This window comes from Lepus europaeus, chromosome 6, assembly GCF_033115175.1.
Source record: "Lepus europaeus isolate LE1 chromosome 6, mLepTim1.pri, whole genome shotgun sequence".
NCBI classification, from domain to species: Eukaryota; Metazoa; Chordata; class Mammalia; order Lagomorpha; family Leporidae; genus Lepus; species Lepus europaeus.
In genome coordinates, this window is record NC_084832.1 from 60,807,675 (window position 1) to 60,832,834 (window position 25,160).

At 38.1% G+C, this 25,160-nt stretch overlaps 1 pseudogene; it reads right to left on the bottom strand.

The window, feature by feature from the left end:
• Nucleotides 1-1,076: 1,076 nt before the first annotated feature.
• On the bottom strand, nucleotides 1,077-24,889 carry LOC133762092 (glycine cleavage system H protein, mitochondrial-like; annotated as a pseudogene).
• Between the last annotated feature and the right edge of the window lie 271 nt (nucleotides 24,890-25,160).

Genomic DNA, 25,160 nt, shown 5'->3' on the forward strand with positions numbered 1-25,160 from the left:
CTTGTGTGTGTATGAATATCTATTTATTTGTAAATGTATTTAACTTGCCCCCTGAAACTGTTATAGTTGACTAATTTGGAGATAGTAACTATGCCATATATATTAGCCACTTGAAAATGACATTTGACCCCCTAAATAAGCTGTGGTTCAGCTTTAAAAACACTCCGTGTCTGAGTCAGTGCTGCCTCCCACAGGCCCTCACTGCTGTCCATTTCTGCTCCCATTTCTTAAGCAGAAACTTCTTAAGAATACCATGTGCTGTGCTGATCAAAAAAGGTTCCCATTTCTTTGTTTTTCCTCTTCTCATTTCTAATCTAGCATGATGAAAAAGTCAGTGATTTCTTTCTGCCTATATAAAGATGACAGAAGTCCTTGATTCTACCAGCATTAATTTGCAACTAAAAGGAAACATTTCTTGGAATCTTTCATTGTTATGGTTTAAATTTTCTTTTAAAACATAACTTTCTACAAATTAAAATTAGCATTTTCATAGATACTAGCCAAATCCCTTAATCAAAAATTAACAAAACATGATTAATGAGGAAGTTGAAAATTTTACTATTTCTTATTTTGCAGTAGAGCTGCTTCATTGTATAAATGCAATATATTGCAAAATTAGGATAGTGTTGTTCTTTCTCTGGCACTGTATAAATAACAAAATCTGTTCTGCATTCCCAGTTACTTCCCATGGAAAGATCATTATATATTTTGACCCTAATCCACGGATGGGTATAGGCAAATTAGAATATTACATAAGGCTTAAGATAACAATGTTACCCTTGAATTACATTATTTGTATAACTAGTTTTTACCACAGAAAACTTCATGTATTCTGAATACTAGTGCCTAGAGCCTAGAATAAAAATCACAAGGTACTGTGAAAAAATGCATATTGTGTCCCTCTGTAATCATCACAAAGTTAGGGGAGATTTTCTTCCATTAGCAGAGTTGAAAGTAGTATTTCTTCACATCAATAATGCTAAAAGTTGCTATTTTAAGTTCTGACCTCCACTAATTTAAGATAAAACTATGCTGGATTATGTTGTTCCATACTAGCTCATTAAAGGGTTCTACTTTCATTCCTCAATAGATTTTATATATTTCTCATAGGCTTCTTCACTCATTAGTTCATCTAGTTCTGAAGGGTTACTCAGTGTCATCTTGATCAGCCAACCATCTTCATAACAAGATTGGTGGATGAGTCCTGGGTTTTCTGCAAGGACTTCATTAATTTCAGTTACTTCCCCTGATGGAGGAGAAGAGAGTTCACTAGCAACTTTCACACTTTCCAAAGCACCAAGCTCATCTTTGTTTTTTTCAATTGTGTCCCAATTTCAGGCTGCAAAAACATCTCCCAACGTTTCCTGTGCAAAACTGCTGATTCCCACTGTTCCAGTACCATTTTCTGTTGTTATCCATTCATGTTTCTCCGTGAATTTACCCACCGAGAGCAGAGCAGGTCCCTTGTGCAGTGTCCGGATGGCCCCTGCCTGCAGATGGCAGGGCAGAGGGGAGCAGGGTGTGGCGGGTGCAGAGGCTGCGTGCAGGCTGCAGGCCATGGCCCGAAGGCCCCAAGCTACTCACTGCACCATGTTCGCAGGCTGCCAAGAGTTGCCTACAATTCTAAGAATATAATGATATTTCCATTCTTTCTTTCTTCAGTTTTTTTCTCTTTTTTTCTTAAAATTTTGAGATGATATTTTTTAATTTACATTATATTTGAAGGCTTAATGTTCCACTAAATAAAGAGTTCAATAAGTAAAATGTAAGAAGACCATAGTTCAGCAGGAATATAGGCAGGGGCTATAAACAATAATAAAATGAAAATGTATCCATTTCCTTCATATACAGGAAGTTTAAAAATAATCACTGGTCATTAAAACTACAGTATTATATATATTATCTATCACAAATGAGAGACTATTTTTCTCTTTTTTGTCTGCCTTATTTCACCTAGCATGGTGACCTCAAGCTTCATCAGTTTCATTGCAAATGTCATCACTTGATGGACATAGATTGCATATTTAGCTATTGTGAATTGAGTTGCTATAAACATGGGTGTGCAAGTAACTCTTTTAGATGCTGCTTTCATTTCCTTTAGCTATATCCCTGGGAGTGTGATAGCTGGGTCATATGGTATACCCATTTTCTAGTATATCTTCCATAATGGTTGCACCAGTTTACATTCTTACCAACACTGCAATAGGGTACCTTTTTCTCCACTTTCTATTATGTGCCAGCCAGTGTTCCCTACAGCAGTGAACAAGACACACAGGCATGTACTCAAATGGAGCTTCCATTCTGGTGTGGCCACCATCAAATACACGATCAGATGTACACATAATATAATATCAAGTAGTAACATGTTATATGGAGAAAAATGAAACCACATAAAGGATAAAGGGAAATGGGTTGGGAGGCATTGTTTTAAACATAATGGTCTGCACATGTTTGCTTTCAGCAGTGCATAGAGTAGAAAAAAGTGAGGGAGTGAACTTAGAGGACATATGCAGAAAGAGCATACTAAGAAGAAACAGCAGGTGCACTGGCCCTGAAGCAAAGGGATGCTAGGCTTGTTGGAGAAGTCATACTCTATTCTGATTGGAATTATACTCTGGGGTTATAGGCCTGCAGGGAGTACCACCTCTATGACAATCTCTCTTGATTTGTTCATTCTTTATTCATTATCATCTTTCATAAACATTTTGCTGAGTGCTGACTACATGCCATTGGCCATGCCATGTACTGCCTGCAAAGAGGCCATTGTGCATCCTTTTCTCTAGGGAATAGGACCACTTTCACTTTTCTCAGGGAGTGGCTGAGGAGTTATTCTGAACACACCAAAGATTTTAACCAACCCTGTAGCCTGACACACTTCTAGAATTGACATTGCTGGGATCACCTTCTTTTCAGCCCTGCCCATGAAATTTGCCACTACAGCAACTATTTAGAGTGTGAGAACAGAAAGGACTCGTAAAACTCCATGGGGTCTGCTCATTTAACTTATAATGAAAGCTAGCAGACAGTTCTCAGGATAAAGAAAGTGTAGGACACCATCAGAGAGATCAGAGACTTCCTGACACAATTGTCAGGATCCTCTCTAGACAGCATGAGTTGTTTTCATCTTTGATTTGTTAACCTCATGGCACCTACTAAGATACGCTGGTCTCAGGGAAGCAAAACACAAGCGGATTGAAGGATCTTGTGTATCCTCTGGCCAGGTGGCTAAACCCCAGCTGTATAACCAGTTAAATCAGCTGCATATTTTCAGTAGACAATGCAAAGAAGGTAGTGAAAGTGCACTGAGGAATGTTTTGGACCTTCATCAAAACATCATGTAGAAATTGCATGCACTATTTTTCATCCTTATCTTGGCTCAAGGTTAGTACCAGTTCCAGGCACACCCACAGGTAAGCATAGAGCTACCCCACACCAGATGCAAGGTAACTCAATCTTCCCTTAGTCACCAGTCCCTTTTCAGAAAGCCTCACACTTGGGTCGCTTCCATGCCCTCATTTCCTATCTGCAGTTCACAGTTGTTTCCTGCATGTCCTGGAATTTTAGTCTCTCTATGCTTTTGCCACTGTAACTGCTGCTGCCCTCAACATTAAGCTGGAGGGAAAAAAAGGTAATTCAATCTCTACCTAGCTTCTTCTCTTCCTCTTGATCTCAGCTGGGTTATGATCACCTGATCACTCCCACATGTATCACTTTCCCCCATCTATCTTACTCTGCACTTCATAGGTATACATAGAAATCTAGTAGTAGCCCCAACGTTACGTGTTCTAATAAAATCCTTATTCTCTTGAATCTCTTCCCTTTTCCAGATATCCCCATCTTAACATATGGCATTAAAACTCCTGATAGACATTCCCCATGATGGAAATGAGGGAGGAATATATGAGGGACTTTGAAAAACTTCATGGAAAATACAAATTCCAGAAAAGCTACAAATAGATTTCAAAAATGTTTTGCAACAAAATAAACTTATCTTTTAATTTTGTTTTTCCATAAACTTTCTGAAGTCCCTTCACATTCTTCATTCTTTTCAAGAAATTATTTAATTGATAGAGCGACAGATGTACAGAGAGGGAGTGAAAGAGAGAGACAGAAAAAAAAACAAAAACAAAAAAAACACAAAACTTTTATCTACTGATTCACTTCCCAAATGCCACAATGGCCAGTGGTGGGCCAAGGCCGAACCTACGAGATAAGAACCAAGTTCAGGTCTCTCTCATAGATGGCAGGGACACAGCTATTTAGTTCTTGGTTTGGCATTAGCAAGAAGCTGGAGGCTAACATCAAACCTGAGTACTTCCATATGGGATACAAGCATCTTAACCACTAACTGAATGCCTATCTCTATTCATTCTTGATTCTTGGCTTCCCCTTGAAATCTATATCTAAACATCAACAAGTCAATTAGCTTTACTTTCATAAAGACTCCAATTTTGACCCCAACATGCCGCATGTTAGAGTTTTATAGGAGAATATGCGAAACAGGGCAAGCAGGAGGGCTGGTACAGCTTAAGTAAGGTTTACTGGACTTTCCTGCAGGGTGAACTCGTAATGCTCAGAGACCAAGAAAAAGAACTCAGTGAGGAGTCAGAAGCACACAGATTCTGAGTATCAGTACAAAGCCTTCTGAAGCCATAGGCAAACTCAAAATTAAAGCTCTATGTGCCTCAGGTAGGAAACCTATGGCATAGTTCCTGGCAGGGAAAGAAACAATAAAACCAGTTTAGGTTAATTTCAACCCTGTTTGAGATGGGATTGTGTAGTGCTGGGGTGAGGGCACACTCAGAAAGATAGGAGATGAACTTATTTTGGTTAAGGTGGATTGTGTACAATCAGAAGAAAAAAATTAGTTCCTTAATGCCAGAGAGGAAAATTAGAGAATTCTACTTAGAATTCAACTCCAGGAATGAACATTTTTTTTTTCAGAAAAGCTTTGTTTAGAACTTTTGAGATTTTTTAAATGTTGGCAGGATTTTGCTTTCTGATCCAAATGCAAACAAGACCAAACAGCTGTAGGAGCCCAAATAGACTTAGTTGCATTAGGGGCCCCAATTCATAACAGATTAACAAAATTTCTCACGAAAATCACAATTCATAGAAGTTTTGCTAAATAGGAATTTAACATCTAAAAAATAAGTTCCTTAGAATTCCCAATAGCACTGCTATCTGTAACGGTACATACACGTTAATTGCCATCACACCTTAAGAAAGTTCACTTCCAAAGGATATAGTAAGTGAGGATGTAGTGCAACACAAATGGGAATGGCAAAGGCAGCATCTTGTAATTAATCAAGAAATCAGGTGATGGAAGCCTCTCATTTCAAAAAAGGAAAGAAAAAAGAAACGCTAGCTAATGGCATTTACTGAAGAAGCAGTTCTGGCCGTGACTTCCAGCATTAGAGGAAAACTGCCCTGGATATTTTCATTTGCTTTCCACACAAACGTGACTTTTCAATACAGATATTAGACATTATACAACTTAAATAAATTACATTTAAAAAAGTCAACTGTTTCAGCCTTAAAAGTAACTTGATGAAACTAATTTACCAACTGCTCTAGTAATTTAAGATCTTTTTAAAAGAGGATAATGGTCTCACAATGTAACTTGATTACATTTACACTTGAAACATTTGGAGTGGGATAAAATGCTGGCATTTTAATGTGACAGTATTATATAACATGGTAATAAATACTTAGCTATAATAAACTGCTACAGGAGTGGGTAGAATGATGACGAAAGGAGAAAAAAACTTCCAAATTTAAAAATCTAAACTGTGATTAGCTATAGATCTATATTTGCATTACTGATTTGTGTGAAATATTGATAAGCCACTAAATCAAAATGTCTAGTATGATGTGTCCTCAATTAAACAATTTTAAATGCAACTTTATCATATACCCAACCTCTTTTTCTGTTAACCAAAAATACTCTTTTCCTAAGTATGTTAGCTATACTATATAAAAAGTCCAAGTATATCATGACACTATAACTGAAAATGAAAACAACTGTTTCCCCGAGTCATGACAGCCCAACAGCCCAACAGTGCTGAATTAACTCATCTCAGATCAATCTCAGAATATGCTTTTCTGCCCCAAAGTAGAACACTGCAGGCAGAGGATTAACTTAGAAGAAGCAACAGACAACATAGTGTAATGATTCTTTTCTATATCAGCTTTTCCAACTTTTTCTGCATTTCAGCATTGAGTGACTGTTCTATTTTGGAGAAAATTACTTAAACATTCTTCGGTTTAAATAAAAAAAACAGAATTATTTAAATTCATAACCAATCTAGGTTTTTTTTTTCACTTAAATCCAGTGGAAAGTTCTGTTGTACAAACTCCACAGAGAAATCAAGGGAGAAAAATAATCACTAGCTGTATGTATTATACATTCAGATCCCTTAGTGCGGCAGACACATTTTATCTGTCTTTGAGCCTCTGTGCTCTTAAATGTCTTCCGGAGAACGAACTGTCAGCATTCCTTCATCCCAGACAGGGCCTGCATTGAAGCTTCTGCAGCACAAGGAAGAAGCAAACTTTGCCGAGATGTAACTCAGGACCCCATGAATTTAGACGTGAATTTTTTTGTTGTCAGCTTCTCCTTCCACAAAATTAAGTCCATTGGCAAAAAGGAATTTGGCAGAATTTGATGGCTGTCTATACTCATCTCAGCCTCAGGCAATCTAGCTTCAGCAACAGGAGTATCTGGCTCTGTATTTAACAAGGCAAAAGAGTGACTTGAATTAGTTCTCACATTCCCTGAAAACCCTGAATCATTTCAGCTCTATCATCTTTATTTAATCGGTAAATTATAGTGACATTTTATTTTATTAACAGTAATATCTTTTTAAAATTGTTTCATTTCTATAAGAACAGATTTCATGTGTTTCATATATTCAGTTTTAAGCCTATAATGATACTTACCACACCCCTTCCCCCTCTTTCTTTTTTGTAACTTTTAATTTTTATGGTAACATATTTTCAATTTACTTTAGAGTCACAGGCTTCATTCAACAAGTAGAATTCCACAAGTGGAAAATACAAACTCCAGGGCTTGTGTTGTGGGATAGTAGGTTAAGCAGCCACCTGCAACACCACCATTCAATATAGGTGCTGATTCGAGACCCAGCTGCTCCATTTTTTAAAATTTTTCTTCAAGGTGAAAATACGTCATGTATTTAATTCATACAGATTTAGGAACATAGTGATACTTCCTACCCTATTCTCCCCTCCTGCTCATGCTCCCATCCTACCTCCTCCTTTTTCTTATTCCCTCTCAATTTTTACAATGATCTACTGTCAGTTTACTTTATACTCGTAAGATTAACCCTACTAAGTAAAGAATTCAACAAATAATAAGAAAAAGAACACTGTTCCTCAACAGTAGATAAAAGCACTGTAAACAATCATTGAACCTCAAAATGTCAATTTCATCCTATACATTATGGCCTGGGAAAAGAAACAGAAGGTTGCCAGACTATATCAGCCCCTGCACCCACTTAGAAACTCAGAATGAGTTCCTGACTCTTGGCTTCAGCCTGGGCCAGATACGGCCATTGCAACCATTTGGGGAGTGAATCGGCAGATGGAAGGTGGATCTCTCTCTGTGTGTCTCTTCTCTCTGTGTAACTGTGACTTTCAAATAAATAAATAAAATCTTTAAAGAAAAATGAATATTGAAAGACCACTGTTCCACAGGAATATAAACAAGGGCTATAAACAATAATCACATCTCAAGATGTCAATTTCACTCACGTATGTTACTTTCTTGGTACTCTGTATGTTAGTTTCAAATCAAAGAAAACACATTTTTTGTCTTTTGGGGTCTGGCTTATTTTACTAAATATAATGGTCTCTAGTTCCATCCATTTCACTGCCAAAGACTGGACTTCATTGTTTTTTATGGCTGAGCAGTATCCCATCATGTATATACACCATATTTTCTTTATCCAGTCATCAAATTGATGCACATATGGGTTCGTTCTATGTCTTAGCTATTGTGAATTCAGATACTGTAAACATGTGGATATAGATAATTCTATCATATACCGATCTTCTTTCCTATAAGTAAATTCCCTCTATTTTCAGATCTCTGAGGAATCTCAATACTGTCCTCCATAATGGTTGAACTAGTTTACATTCCCACCAAGTATTAGAGTACTTTTTTCCTCTATATCCTTGACAACAATTATAATTTTTTTGAATTTTGGATGCTAGCCATTCTAACTATGGTGAAATAAAACCCTTTGTGGTTTTTTATTTGTATTTCCCTGATGACTAGTGATCATGAGCATTCTTTCATATGTCTATTGGCCATTTGTATTTCATCCTCTGAAAAATGCCTGTCAATGTCCTTCACCCATTTTTTTCAGGGGATCATTTTGTTGTTAAGTTTCTGCATCTCTACATTTGTGCCAATAGTAGGCTGTTTTCGTTATAACTGCCTTGAAATCTGGTATTGTGATGACTCCAGCTTTTTTTATTGTTTGAGATTTCTTTGGCCATTTGGAGTCTCTTGGTTTTAAGATTTGCTTTATGTATTTGAAGGAAAGAGAGAAAAAAATGAGAATGAATGTTTTCCACCCATTGTTCCACTCCTCAAATGACTGTAATGGCCAAGGCTGGGCCAGGACAAAGCCAGGAACAGGATCTTCATACAGGTCTTCCATGTGGGTGCAAGGGCACAAGGACTTGAGCCATCTTTGGCTGTTTTCCCAGATGCATTATTAGGGAGCTGTATAGGAAGTAGAGTAGACAGGACTTGAGCCAGCACCCATACGGGATGCTAGTGTTGTAGGGAGCAGCTCAACATGTTAGGCCACGATGCTGGCTCCCAGAACCTCTCGTGATTCCATATGAATTTTAGGGTCATTTTTTCTGGATTTGAGATGAATGCCCTTAGTATTTTGATTGGGATTGCATTGAATATATAAATTATTTTGGGGGTAGTATGGATGTTTTGATGATATTAATTCTTCTAATCCACAAATAAGGAAGGTTTGCCCATTTTTTAATGTCTTGTATATCTTTCTTTTTTTTTTTTGGTAATTTTCATTGTAGAGATTTGTCACATCCTTGGTGAAAAGTATCCAAATGTATTTAGATATTTTTGTAGCTACTGTGAATGGAACTGAAGTTACAAGTTCATTTCGGCCATGGCATTCTTTGTATATATAAATGCTATTGAATTTTGTGTGTTGATTTTATATCCTGCCACTCTGTCCAACTCTTTTATGAGTTCCAGCAGTCTTTGTTTAACCCTTGGTTCCCTGCAAATGGGATAATGTCATTTGCAAACAGGAATAGTTTGATTTCATTCTTTCCAATTTGTATCCATCTGATTTCTTACTTGTTTTTCTTGCACAATGACTTTAGCTAAAACTTCAAGAACTATATTGAATAGTTACAATGAAAGTGAACATTCTTATCTGGTTCTGGATCTCACTGGGTATGCTTCCACCTTTTCATCATTCAGCATGATGCTGGCTATATGCTTGTCAAATAATGCCTTGCTTAAGTTTAGGTATGTTCATTCTATACACAATCCACTTAAGATTTTTAACATGAAAGGCTGTAATATTTTATAAAATGCTTTATCTATATCTATTGAGATAATCATGGATTTTATTCTCCAATTTTTTAATGTGATCCAACAAATTTTTTATTTGCATATGTTGAATCATATCTTTATCTAGGGGGATTAATCCCACTTGGTCTGGGCGGGTGACCTTTTTGATGTATTGTTGGATGCTATTAGCTAGTATTTTGAGGATTTTTACATGTATGCTCATCAGGAATATCAGTCTATTGTTCTCTTTGTTATATCTTTTTTGGTTTTAGAATTATGGTGATGCCAGCCTCATGGAAGGAGTTTGGGAGGATTTCTTCCCTTTCAATTGTTTTGAATAACTTGAAAAGAGTTGGAATTTGTTCTTTAAAAGTCTGGTGGAATTCAACAGTGGAGCCATCTAGTCCTAGGCTTTTCTTTCTTGGGAGAATCTTTACAACTGAATCAATATCTGTCTTGGTTATTTGTCTATTTAGATTTTCTATGTCTTTGTGCCTACATTTTGGTAGACTGATTGTGTCCAGAAATCTTTCATCCAGATTTTCCATTTTGTTAGTATATTGTTGTCTGTAGTAATTCCTGATAGTTCTTTTTATTTCTGTGGCATCTGTTGTAACATCTCCTTTTTCATTTGATTTTATTGCTTTGGATCCCTCTCATTTTTTTTTTGGGCCAATAGTGTATCAGTTTTCTGTATTTTCTCAAAATACCATCTTCATTTCACTGATCTTTTTGTGTCTTGTTTCAACTTTATTTCTTTAATTTTTATTGTTTCTTTTCTTCCACTAATTTTGGGTTTAGATTTTCTTATTTTTATAGGTCCTTTTCTTAAAAAAGGATTTATTTATTTATTTGAAAGGCAGATTTACAGAGGCAGAGAGAGAGAGAGAGAGGTCTTCCGTCTGCTTGTCCACTCTCTGAATAGCCTCAATGGCTGGAGCTGGGCTACCCAAAGTCAGGAGACAGGAGCTTCTTCCAAGTCTCCTACATGGATGCAGGGACCCAAGGATTTAGACCATCTTCTACTCCTTTCCAAGGCCATAGCAGAGAGCTGGATTGGAAGTGGAGCAGCCGGGACTTGACCCAGAGCCCCTATAGGATGCCAGCACTGCAGACAGTAGCCTTACCTGCTACACCACAGTGCCAGCCCCATTTTATAGGTTCTTGGTATACATTGTTAGGTCATTTGTTTGATGCTTTCACAATTTTTTTGTGAAAAGTATGCAATAATAGATTTTATTCAGAACCAGAATTTGAAAAACATCCCAAAACATCAAAAAATTAATAATGTAAGTGGCAATCACAAATCCAATTCTGAGTCACTATAGGAAAACAGTTCACTGCCGGAAGTAAAATATTACATATAAATATTTAATAGAGTAACTGTATACAACTTGTTGAAATAATAAAAATGGAAACCATTCAAGATGTAGAGATTGTTTGGCCTCTAGGCCTTCGTAAACTAGTAGTATCTCATTGATATCCTTCCCTAAATGCTGAATACATTTGATACATAAATTGTTATATTATTTTTTGTAATTCTTGTTGAGTTCTCAATTGCTTAGTATTCTTGAAAAGCAAAAAACATATTAAATTATTTCTTAACTTCATATCCCCTTTTCCTAATAACTTGATGCCTTCAGGGGGCTAGAACAATAGTGATGGCTTCCCATCCTAACAGATTAAAATTTTTGTTGGTATTTACTGATATAAGCACTAATCGCAAAAAATTTTCTTCTTAACATTGAATAATAGAATCTTATCTGAGGACACCAAAAATGTCTTTTTCTTTTTTGCCGTAAAAGAACATAATTGTCTTTCCAATACATAACTTCCATATAAATAAATAAGACACCACAGTAAACTACAAGAGATAATCATGGTATTTAATTTGCAATGCATGGTAGAATGTTAACATAGTTAATCACAAATGAACCTTAGAAATAATAACAAAGAGACTAAGGCTATATGAAGATGATCTCAGTTAACATTTATGGAAGAAAAAAGAAAATTATTACACTGCATTTGCAATGATTACAAATATTGATATCTAATATTTGTATAATTTATCCAGTGGCTTTTCAAGATGATGTTGTATGAGAATCCAACAGTTCTCCTCTTTAAAGTAGATATTCCTTTGTTTTTGAAAGGTAGAAGGTTTCAGAGCCCATGCCTTTATTTCAGAAATACCTTGCTGTTCAGTGTTCAGAAAAATGTTAGAAGGCTAACAAGTTAGTTTAGAAAACATTGGCACCAATACCAAGCCTTGATATCAGCTAGGCAGTAAGGAATTACATGTTCCTCTCAGAGACCCAAAGAAATAAATGAAAAACTGGCCAATTTGAAAGCACAAGCTATTTTTAGTATCTGTAACAAAATGTGAATTTACATTTAAGTCAGAATGTTCATTTGATCTGGAAAAATAAAACAAGTGGTCCTTGTACTATTTTTTAAAAAAGAACAAAATGTACCCAGTAACAATTTATAGGAAGAAACACAAAATCACCATTAACCTATTGTTCACATGTTAGAGTGTGAAGCTAAAGGTCTTACTAAATAATGTAGATTCTGAACCTGGACAGCCTTTTGACAGATTTTGAGGGAGGACTGCTTGTATTCACTGTATATTTAGGGTGATTGTGCTGCAAAGTGTTGCATGATCTTGGGAACTTGAGAGCATTTACATGCAACCAAATGTTTGCAAGAGAGCCAGTGTGCATGGAGGGAAGACATGGATGCAAGTGTTCATCTCATGTTAGTAAAGGAACTGAAAACGAAAAGGGTTTTTTGTTTTAATGGAAAGGTTTTGATTGATTTGAACTGAACTGTCCTGCTAAACATGTAGTTATTTAAGACAACATGCCCTGATGTTGTATTTGCCTGCTATGCTTTGAAGTTACTGCCATGTGAAGTCATAGAGACATATGAATGGATTCTCAGGAAGCTTTCATTCACAGACCTTACAAACTGGGAATGATCCTTTGTCCATGGAAGCACTTACTGCGGGCTCTTTCCTTGGTATCAAGCTATCTATACTGGTACCAAAAGGAAGCATACTCACTCCCAGCCAGCATGGGATAAAGAATGGCATCCCGACTGGGATTATCTAGAAATCTCATAAACACAGAAAATGGAAATAGCTCCTTATGTTGGGTTTTGCCACCTCTTTCCTCATGGAAAGGGACAGTCTGCCCCTTTTTTAATATCACCTGCCTGGTAGTTTTATTATGTGTATAACACAGTATGCAACAAGAGGGTTGAATAGGACTTTTCTTGCATTAGCTTCCACTGAGATGGCAATTTGACACTAAAGTGAATGTGAGAGTGATTCCCCACTATCAGATTACTTGAAGAAATGTCCCAAAGATAGTGCCATGACTCTCGATTCCTTGGTCTGATTAGGAGTAGGAAAAGGCTTTGGCGAGGAGAGCGGCAAGATGGCAGAATAGGAAGGGAGCACACTGATAGTCTGGGAAGAGACAGTTTAATAAAAGTGGAGATACTGCAGGTTCAAGGAAGAGTAGGGGAAGAAACAGCAGAGGAAACTCTTCCGGAACTAGTGATTCACAGTGGACCTATGTGGAGAGCGTGGGAGCCCACGGCTCGGGACACCAACAGCAGAATCAATGCACCAGTGCTGGAACGCGAGGTGAGCCAAACCTCAATAGTCCGAGACACCGGCAGGCAAGCAGAAAGAGGAGACTAGAGGAAACGAGGCTTGAAACCCCTTGGGGAAAAGTTCACCAGGCTAACTGGAAGAGAGAGGAAAAAAAAAGTGACCAATATGCACATGAGTTTCTCTCTCTCCACTCACCTCTCAAAGGCGAGCAAGACAAAGAGCAGGAGCCATTTTGGACATACGTCATAAACAATGCGACCTCAGGGCAGAACCTGCCCTCTACCAAGCAGAAAAACCTGACTCTGCAGGGGGGTTGGGGTGGGGGTGGTGAAATAACAGGAGATTAGGACCTAGTGAATGTGTGGTGCTAATGAACTGAGACTGTGAAAAAGAGATGCTGGAGGAGAGAACTCACGGAATTCACACTAGTACTCTCCAGAGACGCTGCAATTCAGTAACCTTGGCAACCCAATGGGAGACTGCAGGAGAATTTGAGCAGACACTGAGGGCAGCAGAGATTCCCTGTGTGGTCCGTGGAAAAGAGCTTCCAATTTCTGGCTCCTGTGGGTATATCATTTGCCTGTTAACTACCTTCAATTCCACTCAGCTGTGTGGAATTACTTCCCTTCTGAATCAAAAAAAAAAAGAAAGAAAGAAAGAAAGAAAGAAAGAAAGAAAGAGAAAAAGAAAAAGAAAAAGAAAAAAAAGAGAGAGAGAGATTTACCACGCCTAACCTGGGAGTCTCACCTTTGGCACACCCTTAACCCTGAGGAACCAAACAGAGCTCTCAGGCCACACCCATCTCAAGTCTCTAAGGCTCCATCAAAAGCAGACATTCCACTTAATACAGTCCTAGTAAAAAAGAAAAAAACACCACAGCGAGGGAAGAAGAAACCAAAGAATATCTCCACAATCCCAAGCAAAAATGCAGAAACCAAGGAAACAAGAACGAGGAAGACATTATAACACCTGCAAATGAACAAGACATCCCAAGCCAAGATAATGAAGATGATGAGATGTAAGAAATGCAAGATACGGATTTCAAATGATTTATGATAAGAAATTTTGAAGTTTTCAAAAACAAATGCTTCAGCTACAGAAATCCTTACTGGAAAGGGTAGAAAATCTCAGTCGTGCAAATGAAATCTGAAGGAGGAATCCAAATGAAACACAGAAACTAGTAGAACAGGAAAGTGTGATAGTGAAGAAAAATCAAAATGAAATGAAGAACTCAATAGATCAAATAACAAATACATTAGAGAGCCTTAAAAACAGAGTCAGTGAAACAGAAGAGAGAATATTGGACTTAGAAGACAGAGCACAGGAAAGTACACAGTCAAACCAAAGAAGAGGAAATTAGAAATATAAAAAATATTGCGTGGAATCTACAGGATACTATTAAAAAACCCAACATTCGGGTTCTAGGAGTTCCTGAAGGCATGGAGAGAGAGAAAGGATTAGTAGGACTTTTAGTGAGATACTTGCAGAGAAATTCCCGGGTTTGGAGAATGACAGAGACATCCTAGTACAGGAAGCTTATAGAACCCCTCATACACATGACCAAAGGAGATCCTCTCCATGAAACGTTGTAATCAAACTTACCACAGTGAAACATAAAGATCCTAAAATGTGCAAGAGAGAAACGCCAGATTACTCTCAGAGGATCTCCAATTAGACTCACAGCAGACTTCTCATTAGAAACACTACAGGCTATGAGAGAATGGCGAAACACAGCCCAGGTACTAAGAGAGGAAAAATGCCAGCCCAGAATATTATATCCTGCAAAGCTCTCATTTGTGAATGAAGGTGAAATAAAGACCTTTCATAGCAAACATAAATTGAAAAAATTTGTCACCACTCATCCTGCCCTGAAAAAGATGCTTAAAGATGTGTTACACAGAGAAACACAGAAACACGATCATCAATATGAAAGAAAGTAAAGGAAGGAAACCTCACGGCAAAAGATCACAGGAAGTTCAAAGCATATATTAGAAAATATCTTTGGCAAATGGCAGGGCAAAGTTACTACTTATCGATAGTCACATTGACCATTAATGGCCTGAACTGTCCAGTTTAAAGACACAGATTGGCTGAATGGGTTAAGGAACAAAACCCATCTATTTGCTGGTTACAGGAAACGCATCTTACCAACAAAGATGCATACAGACTGAAAGTGAAAGGCTGGAAAAAGATATCCCAGGCCAACAGAAATAAAAAAGAGTGGGTGTAGCCATCTTAATAACAGACAAAATAAACTTAAACACAAAAACTGTTAAGAGAGACAAAGAGGGGCACTATATAATGATTAACGGATCAATTCAATAGGAAGATATAATGATTATCAATGTATATGCACCTAATTACAGGGCACCGGTTTATTTAAAAGATTTGTTAAGGGACTTAAAGGGAGACTTAGATTCCAATACAATAATACTGGGGGACTCCAAAATGCCACTCCCAGAAGTAGACAGATCAACAGGACAGAAGACCAACAAGGAGACAGAAGATTTAAATGACACTATAGTCCAAATGGATCTAACAGATATCTACAGAACTTTTCATCCTATACAGAAAGAATTTACATTCTTCTCAGCAGTACATGGAACCTTCTCTAGGATTGACCACATACTAGGCCATAAAGCAAGTCTCAGCAAATTCAAAAGAATTAGAATCATACCATGCAGCTTCTCAGACCACAAAGGAATGAAATTGGAAACTAGCAACTCAGGAATCCTTAGAGCATATGCAAACACATGGAGATTGAACAACATGCTCCTGAATGAACACTGGGTCATAGAAGAAATTAAAAGAGAAATCAAAAACTTTCTGAAAGTAATGAGGATAACAGCACAACATACCAAAACTTATTGGATACAGCAAAAGCAGTGTTAAGAGGAAAGTTTATAACAATAGGTGCCTACATCAAGAAATTGGAAAGGCACCAAATAGATGAGCTTTCAATTCATCTCAAGGATCTAGAAAATCTGCAGCAAACCAAACCCAAACCCAGTAGGAGAAGAGAAATAATTAAAATCAGAGAAGAAATCAACAGGATTGAACCCAAAAAAAATTACAAAAAATCAGCCAAATGAGGAGCTAGTTTTTTGAAAAAATAAACCAAATTGACACCCCATTGGCCCAACTAACTAAAAAAAGAAGAGAAAAGACTCAAATCAATAAAATAAGAGATGAAAAAGGAAACGTAACCACAGACACCACAGAAATAAAAAGAATCATCAGAAATTACTACAAGGACTTGTATGCCAGCAAACAGGGAAATCTCTTAGAAATGGAAAGATTCCTGGACACATACAACCTACCTAAATTGAACCAGGAAGACATAGAAAACCTAAACAGACCCATGACTGAGACAGAAATTGAAACAGTAATAAAGGCCCTCCCAACAAAGAAAAACCCAGGACTGGATGGATTCACTGCTGAATTCTACCAGACATTTAGAGAAGAACTAACTCCAATTCTTCTCAAACTACTCAGAACAATCAAAAAGAGGGAATCCTCCTAAATTCTTTCTATGAAGCCAGCATCACCTTAATTCCTAAGCTAGAAAAAGATGCAGCATTGAAAGAGAATTACAGACCAATATCCCTGATGAACATAGATGCAAAAATCCTCAATAAAATTCTGGCCAATAGTACTAGAACAACAACAACAACAACAGCTCCTGTCCTGACTTTAGATGTACAATGTAATACTTTATCCTTTTTAGTATTTGTTGTTGTTGTTGTTGTTCTAGTACTATTGGTTGAACTCAATAATTAACACACAATTATTCTTAGGTGTTTAAATTTTAACTGAAAAGTGATCCCTGTTAAATCTAAGAGTGGAAAAAGAGAGGGAGGAGATGAACAATTTGGAACATGCTCAATCGGACTGGCCGCAAATGGTGGAGTTAGAAATGTGCCAGGGGATTCCAATGCAATCCCATCAAGATGGCATGTACCAATGCCATCTTACTAGTCCAAGGGATCAATTTCAGCTCACAATTGATAGCTCTGATAGGTCTAAGAGTCAAAGAGATCACACAAACAAGACAAGTATCTGCTAATACTAACTGATAGAATCAAAAAGGGAGAGAAAGATCCAACATGGGAAGTGGGATACACAGCAGACTCATAGAATGGCAGATGTCCTAAACAACACTCTGGCCTCAGAATCAGCCCTCAAGGCATTCGGATCTGGCGGAAGAGCCCATGAGAGTATAGCAGGCATGGAAAGCCAAGATATCATGGAAAAAAAAAAAAGACCTAAATGAATGATCTCTGTGAGTGAGATCCCAGTGGAAAGAACGGGGCCATCAAAGAAGGAGGTACCCTTCTCCGAAGGGAGGAGAGAACTTCCACTTTGACTATAACCCTATCGGAATAAGATCAAAGTCAGTGAACTCTAAAGGCTTCCATAGCCCTGGCAACTCATGACTAGAGCCTAGGGAGATTACTGACGCCATGAACAGGAGTGTCAAATTGTTAAATCAGCAACAGGAGTCACTGTGTACTTACATCCCATGTGGGATCTGTCCCTAATGTGTCGTCTAAAGCGAAGTGATGCTATAACTAGTACTGAAACAGTATTTTTATACTTTGCGTTTCTGTGTGGGCACAAACTGATGAGGTCTTTACTAATTACATACTGAAGTGATCTTCTGTATATAAAGAGAATTGGAAATGAAAAAAAAACAACCTGGTGTTAAAATGGAAATGGCATAGAAAATTAATTAATTTGAAAAAAAATTATGTAGGATCTCTGTCTTTAATGTGCTGTACATTGCTATTTAATGCTATAATTAGTAATCCAATGTAGTTTTTTCACTTTATGTTGCTATATGGGCAAAATGTTGAAATCTTTACCTAATATATACTAAACTGATCTTCTGTATACAAAGAGAATTGAAAATGAATCTTTACATGAATGGAAGGGGAAAGGGAGCGGGAAAGGGGAGGGTTGCGGGCGGGAGGGAAGTTATGGGAGGGGGGAAGCCATTGTAACCCATAAGCTATACTTTGGAAATTTATATTCATTAAATAAAAGTTTAATAAAAAAAATTCTGGCCAATAGAATGCAACAACACATCAGAAGGATCATCCACCCAGACCAAGTAGGATTTATCCCTGGTATGCAAGGATGGTTCAATGTTGGTGAAACAATCCATGTGATACACCACAATAACAAACTGCAGAAGAAAACCATATGATTCTCTCAATAGAAGCAGAGAAAGCATTTGATAAAATACAACACCCTTTCATGATGAAAACTCTAAGCAAACTGGGTATGGAAGGAACATTCCTCAATACAATCAAAGCAATTTATGAAAAACCCATGGCCAGCATCCTATTGAATGGGGAAAAGTTAGAAGCATTTCCACTGAGATCTGGTGCCAGAATTAGAAGCTCACTCTCACCACTGCTAATCAATATAGTTCTGGAAGGTTTAGCCAGAGCTATTAGGCAAAAAAAGAAATTAAAGGGATACAAATTAGGAAGGAAAAAGTCAAACTATTCCTCTTTGAAGACGATATGATTCTTTATTTAGGGGATCCAAAGAACTCTACTAAGAGACTATTGGAACTCATAGAAGAGTTTGGCAAAGTAGCAGGATATAAAATCAATGCACAAAATCAATAACCTTTATACACAGGCAATGCCATGGCTGAGAAAGAACTTCTAAGAACAATCCAATTCACAATAACCACAAACACTATCAAATACCTTGGAATAACTTAACCAAGGATGTTAAAGATCTCTAGGATGAAAATTACAAAACCTTAAAGAAATAGAAGAGGATACCAAAAAATGCAAAAATCTTCCATGCTCATGGATTGGAAGAATCAATATTATCAAAATTCCATTCTCCCAAAAGCAATTTATAGATTCAATGCGATACCTATCAAAATACTGAAGACATTCTTCTCAGATCTGGAAAAAATGATGCTGAAATTCATATGGAGATACAGGAGACCTCGAATAGATAAAGCGATCTTATACAAAAAAAAAAAAAAGCTGGAGGCATCACAATACCAGATTTCAGGACATACTATAGGGCAGTTGTTATCAAAATATCAAGGAACTGCTACAGAAACAGATGGATAGACCAATGGAACAGAATAGAAACACCAGCAATCAATCCAAACACCTACAGCCAACTTATATTTGATCAAGGATCCAAAACAAATCCCTGGAGTAAGGACAGTCTATTCAATAAATGGTGCTGGGACAACTGGATTTCCATGTGCAGAAGCATGAAGCAAGGCCCCTACCTTTTACCTTACACAAAAATCCACTCAACGTGGATTAAAGACCTAAATCTGTGACCAGACACCATCAAATTATTAGAGAACATGGGAGAAACCCTACAAGGTATAGGTACCGGCAAACACATCTTGGAAAAGACTCTGGAAGCACAGGCTTTCAAAGCCAAAATTAACATTTGGGATTGCATCAAACTGAGAAGTTTCTGTACTACAAAAGAAATAGTCAGGAAAGTGAAGAAGCAACCAACATAATGGGAAAAATATTTGCAAACTATGCAACAGATAAAGGGTTGATAACCAGAATCTACAAAGAAATCAAGAAACTCCACAACATCAAAACAAACAACCCACTTAAGAGATGGGCCAAGGACCTCAATAGACATTTTTCAAAAGAGGGAATCCAAATGGCCAACAGACACATGAAAAAATGTTCAAGATCACTAGCAATCAGAGAAATGCAAATCAAAACCACAATGAGGTTTCACCTCACCCCTGTGAGAATGGCTCACATTCAGAAATCTACCAACGATAGATGCTGGTGAGGATGTGGGGAAAAAGGGACACTAACCCACTGTTGGTTGGAATGCAAACTGGTCAAGCCAGTATGGAAGTCAGTCTGGAGATTCCTCAGAAACCTAAATATAACCCTACCATACCACCCAGCCATACCACTTCTTGGAATTTACCCAAAGGAAATTAAACTGGCAAACAAAAAAGTGGTCTGCATCATAATGTTTATTGTAGCTCAATTCACAATAGCTAAGACCTGGAATCAACCCAAATGCCCATCAACAGTAGACTGGATAAAAAAATTATGGAACATGTACTCTATAGAATACTAAACAGCACGAAGAAACAATGAAATCCAGTCACTTGCAACAAAATGGAGGAATCTGGAAAACATCATGCTGAGTGAAATAAGCCAGTCCCAAAGGGACAAATATCATATGTTCTCCCTGATCAGTGACAACAAACTGAGCACCAAAGGGGAAACCTATTGAACTGAAATGGACACTATGAGAAACAGTGATTTGATCAGCCCTTGTCCTGACTGTTGATGTACAATTTAATACTTTATCCCTTTTAGTATTTTTTTTGTTCTAGTACTAATGGTTGTACTCTGTAATTAACACACAATTATTCTTAGGTGTTTAAATTTAACTAAAAAGTGATCCCTGTTAAATATAAGAGTGGGAATAAGAGAGGGAGGAGATGTACAGTTTGGGACATGCTCAATCTGACTTACCCCAAATGGTGGAGTTAGATATGTGCAGGGGATTCCAATACAATACCATCAAGGTTGCCTGTAGCAATGCAATCTTACTAGTCCAAGTGATGAACTTCAGTTCACAATTGATCACACTGATATGTCAAAGAGTCAAAGGGATCACACAAAGAAGACTAGCTGATAGAATCAAAAAGGGAGAGAATGATCCAACATGGGAAGCGGGATACACAGCAGACTCATAGAATGGCAGATGTCCTAAACAGCACTCTGGCCTCAGAATCAGCCCTTAAGGCATTCAGATCTGGCTGAAGAGCCCATGAGAATATTGTAGGCATGGAAAGCCAAGACACTCTGGCAAAAAAAAAGAAGACCTAAATGAATGATATCTGTGAGTGAGATCCCAGTGGAAAGAACGGGGCCATCAAAGAAGGAGGTACCTTTCTCTGAAGGGAGGAGAGAACTTCCACTTGGACTGTCGGAATAAGATCGAAGTCGGCGAACTGAAAAGGCTTCCATAGCCTTGGCAACTCATGAATAGAGCCTAGAGAAATTACTGACGCCATAAACAAGAGTGTCAAATTGTTAAGTTAACAATAGGAGTGACTGTATACTTACTCCTCATGTGGGATCTGTCCTTAATTTGTTGTCCAATGTGAAGTACTGCTATAACTAGTACTGAAACAGTATTTTACACTTTATGTTCTGTGTGGGTGCAAACTGATGAAATCTTTACTTAATATATACTAAGTTGATCTTCTGTATATAAAGATAATTAAAAATGAATCTTGATGTGAATGGAATGGGAGAGGGAGTGGGAGATTGGAGGGGTGGGAATGGGAGGGAAGTTATGGGGGGGGGGAATCCATTGTAATCCATAAACTGTACTTTGGAAATTTATATTTACTAAATAAAAATTTAAAAAAAAAAAGAAAAGTCTTTGGCAAGGACAGGCAGGGCATTGGTGAGAAGATTTATTAGGAGATAACCTGTCATGTGTTGTGAGGCATGCTACCCCATCTTCAAGTGCGAGTAGTGCTTCCTTCTCACTGCAAGCTTAGTGATGGGAGCTTTAATGGGCCTCTCAGACAACTTCAACATTGCTCTGGCCCTAAAAACCTAGGGTCTAAAGAGACCTGGAGAGCAGTTCTGGGAGTGTCTGCAGTGCCTGCACTTGTCGATCTGAAAGCAAAGGACATTGGTGCTTTCCTAGACCAAGTGGGTCTTGTAGGAGAGAACTCTGTGTACTGATCTCTTCAGAATCTTGTCAAAAACAGGTTGTAATGTTGTACTGACTGTGCATGGCTGTGGGGCAGAGAGATGTCCTCTCAAGTCGTGGAGTTGGAAACAGATATGGAAGCATCACATTGATACATGTAGACTGGTCTCCAGCCAGTCCCCCAGGTCTCATAGGTGGAATCAGGGACTAGAACTATTGAGCACAAAACCACCCAGCCAGGGAGGAACAGTCTTATCTTTCACCACTACTCTCTGTCTGGTTTTAGAACTTGGAGGAGTCCTAAATACCAAGCACAAAGGGCCCTCAGATTGGCAGGAAACTGTAGGAGGGTGATCCTTTCCTTACTTGCAGACTCTCAATCAGAAGGACCTAACTAGGGAAGGGAGGAGACTTAACAAAGGAGACAGACAATCTCAGTGGTTGTACTTTGGAGAAATAAATTTCCAGAGAATTCTGATGTTTCCCCCAAATGATGTACAATTCATTTATATGTAGCCATGCATTGTAGGTCAATAAAAACAGGTCACTATAACAAAATAGGTTTAGAGAAAAATATGGCAAACTTCAGGAAATTCATTTTGAGCTAGATGAGCTATGCTATAGATATTGTGCAATATTTCTTCTGTTCTGTGAGGGTTGGTAAGCAATGCATTGGGAATAATAGCTAATGCTCTAAATAGTAATTTATATGCAAATGTTGGGAGCAAGGGGTATTTGGCTTGAGGAACAATGAATTGTTGAACCCAGAGAAGTGGACATTCAGTCAGAAGAATGTGGTTTTCCCCACACATGGTGATTATGCCTTGTTTGAGCCACACAAGGTAACAACATGGAGTAGTTCTACTACCTGGGGTACCAAGACCCTCGCAAGCCATGAGCAATCTGTTAGCTAAACTGGTGTATGACTTAAAATCAGCAGACCAAAGTGGAGGACGTCTTCCTTTAGGGCCTGTCGTCATTTCTTTTCCACTGAGCACCTGGGTAGCCAAGGATGGACAAATTTCTGAGACTTAAAAGAATTCAGTATGTCTCACAATTAACTAGCAGCTACTCTCAGAGTTAAGGGTGGTGTGAAAAATGACACAACTAAACAAAATCTGAGACAGAAGGTCCCTAACCTCGTTCAGTACAGCTGAAGAGCAAAGGTTGCATCATTCTGGCATTTTCAATTAGAAACTTAAAAAAAATATATCCTTTACCATACACAAGAGAGGGTGAGTGAAAAGAGATAAACTGTCTCAGCCAAGAGTTCAAAATCTGTGAAGATCACAGCTCTTCCACTTTCATCTCATCTCTAACTAGTTGCTTAGCCTCTGTGAGCCAGTTTTATTATATTAAAAAAGGCACATTTTAAAATCACATTGGTAGCTCAAGCATTGCTGGATAGGCTAAAGAAAATGACTCTCTAAGGCAAGAGATCTAATTTAAAATCCCCCCCACCATGTAAGCCCATATAAGATAAAATTAGTAAAACTTGCAGACTTCATTTTCCTCCCATATTTTGGCCTGTTATATTTATTAAATTCTTTCAAGGACTTGCTAAGTAAAATCTCAAGTGTCTAAATAAGGAAAAGGCATCTAATTTGAGCCCTGAGTCCACACAGTAGCCATATGACCTTGGTCAAAATCTCTTACCTTCTAATCAACATTGTTGTGACATTTGTAAAAGCAAATAATACTAGGTACATTTCTCACCTTACATTATTTAGATCACATAGGCTAAAATATGTGAAATGACTTTATGAGCTGCAGATCACTACAAAAATAATAATCTCTACAGGATGTCCCATCACTAGAAAGCACATGTTAAAACATTTTGGTCTTCACCATCAAATATGGACCAGTCATCCTAGAGCCTCACCATGGCTTGCATTCAACTCCTCTCTCGCTATGATCTGGTCCTTGACCTTCTTGGCATTATCCCTTGCTTCTGAACCCAACTTAATGACAGAGGTGACTTACCTGTGTGAACCCTTGGCAAACATCCTACTTAAGTCATGGTCACCACGGAACCAATCTAGTACCCTGCCCCTTAGAAGATGTGCCCTAGAGGGAAGAAGGGAATATATTACTTTCTCTCACCTCTCTATTTCTATGCCCATTTCTTGGGGACAGGCAAAATGACTCTTCCTAAACACAAAGGACAATCCTTTGACTCAGCTAAGGATAAGAGTGACCTGACCTACTCACACAGGGTCAGCACTGAGAGGCCTAAGAATGTCCATCTTTATGAAGACTGATGGAGCTGTACCAGCTCCACCTGGAGATGGACTCCCAGAAGCTTTGAGAATCAGGGGACAACGAAGCTCTTCTCTGCTTTGTGATCAGGAGAAAAAAAAAAAGCAGCCCATTGTCCTGTGACTTCCAGGCCTTTATGCTGATGAATACTTTAGCAAAAATAAGCCTCAAAAGAGTCTGCAGAGACTCAGACCATTTCTCTGATCCAATAAGGCAAGGCAAACATTCAGCATCATACTATTAGGTGCACCACACAGGCAAAACACTTAACATCACTCTTGAACATCTGCAGAGTGGGGTTTTTAAATTCCTCACCAGAGATGAAATGAAAGGAAACAAAGCTCTTTTGCTGCCTCTGTGTCTCAGGCACTGTGGAGGATGCTCTACAATGTGACCTCACTGAGCATTCTCACCCTCTTTGGAAGGCAGCTGTGAACATCTGTCATATGTGGCTGCCTGATGTGTTATGAACCCCTCCTTACATTTTCATAATTTCCCATGTTAATAATTCTGCTCCCAGTAAGATGCACCTGCATGAGACTTCCTCTTGTATATGAGCAGTAGGAGTGTGGAGGTTTCTTAGGGTATTTGTGTTGCTGGCATGGGTGGTGATAGAAGAGTCCAGGTTTGGAAGAGGAAATTGCAGCTGTAGGAAAATCAAGTTCTGGAAGATGGGTTGTCACCGGCAGAGGAGGCAGCAGCGGGAGGGTCCTCATGAACTCACTCCTGCAGCATGGTTTTCATCATTGTTTTAGAAAACTTAGCTTTGAGTCTGGTTTTCTAGCCTGCTCAACAATTTCTGAGCTACCTAGTGTGCTTCAATAAACTCCTTTCTGTAAATATCATAAAATTGGCTCACACAGGCCAAGCAACTGTCCAAAATCACACAGCTAGTTAGAAATGAAATGAAAATGGAAAACTTCAATCTCCATAGGATGTTGAGCTGTTTACTGAGGCAGTTGATTTCATTTCAGTCCCCCTCTCTTG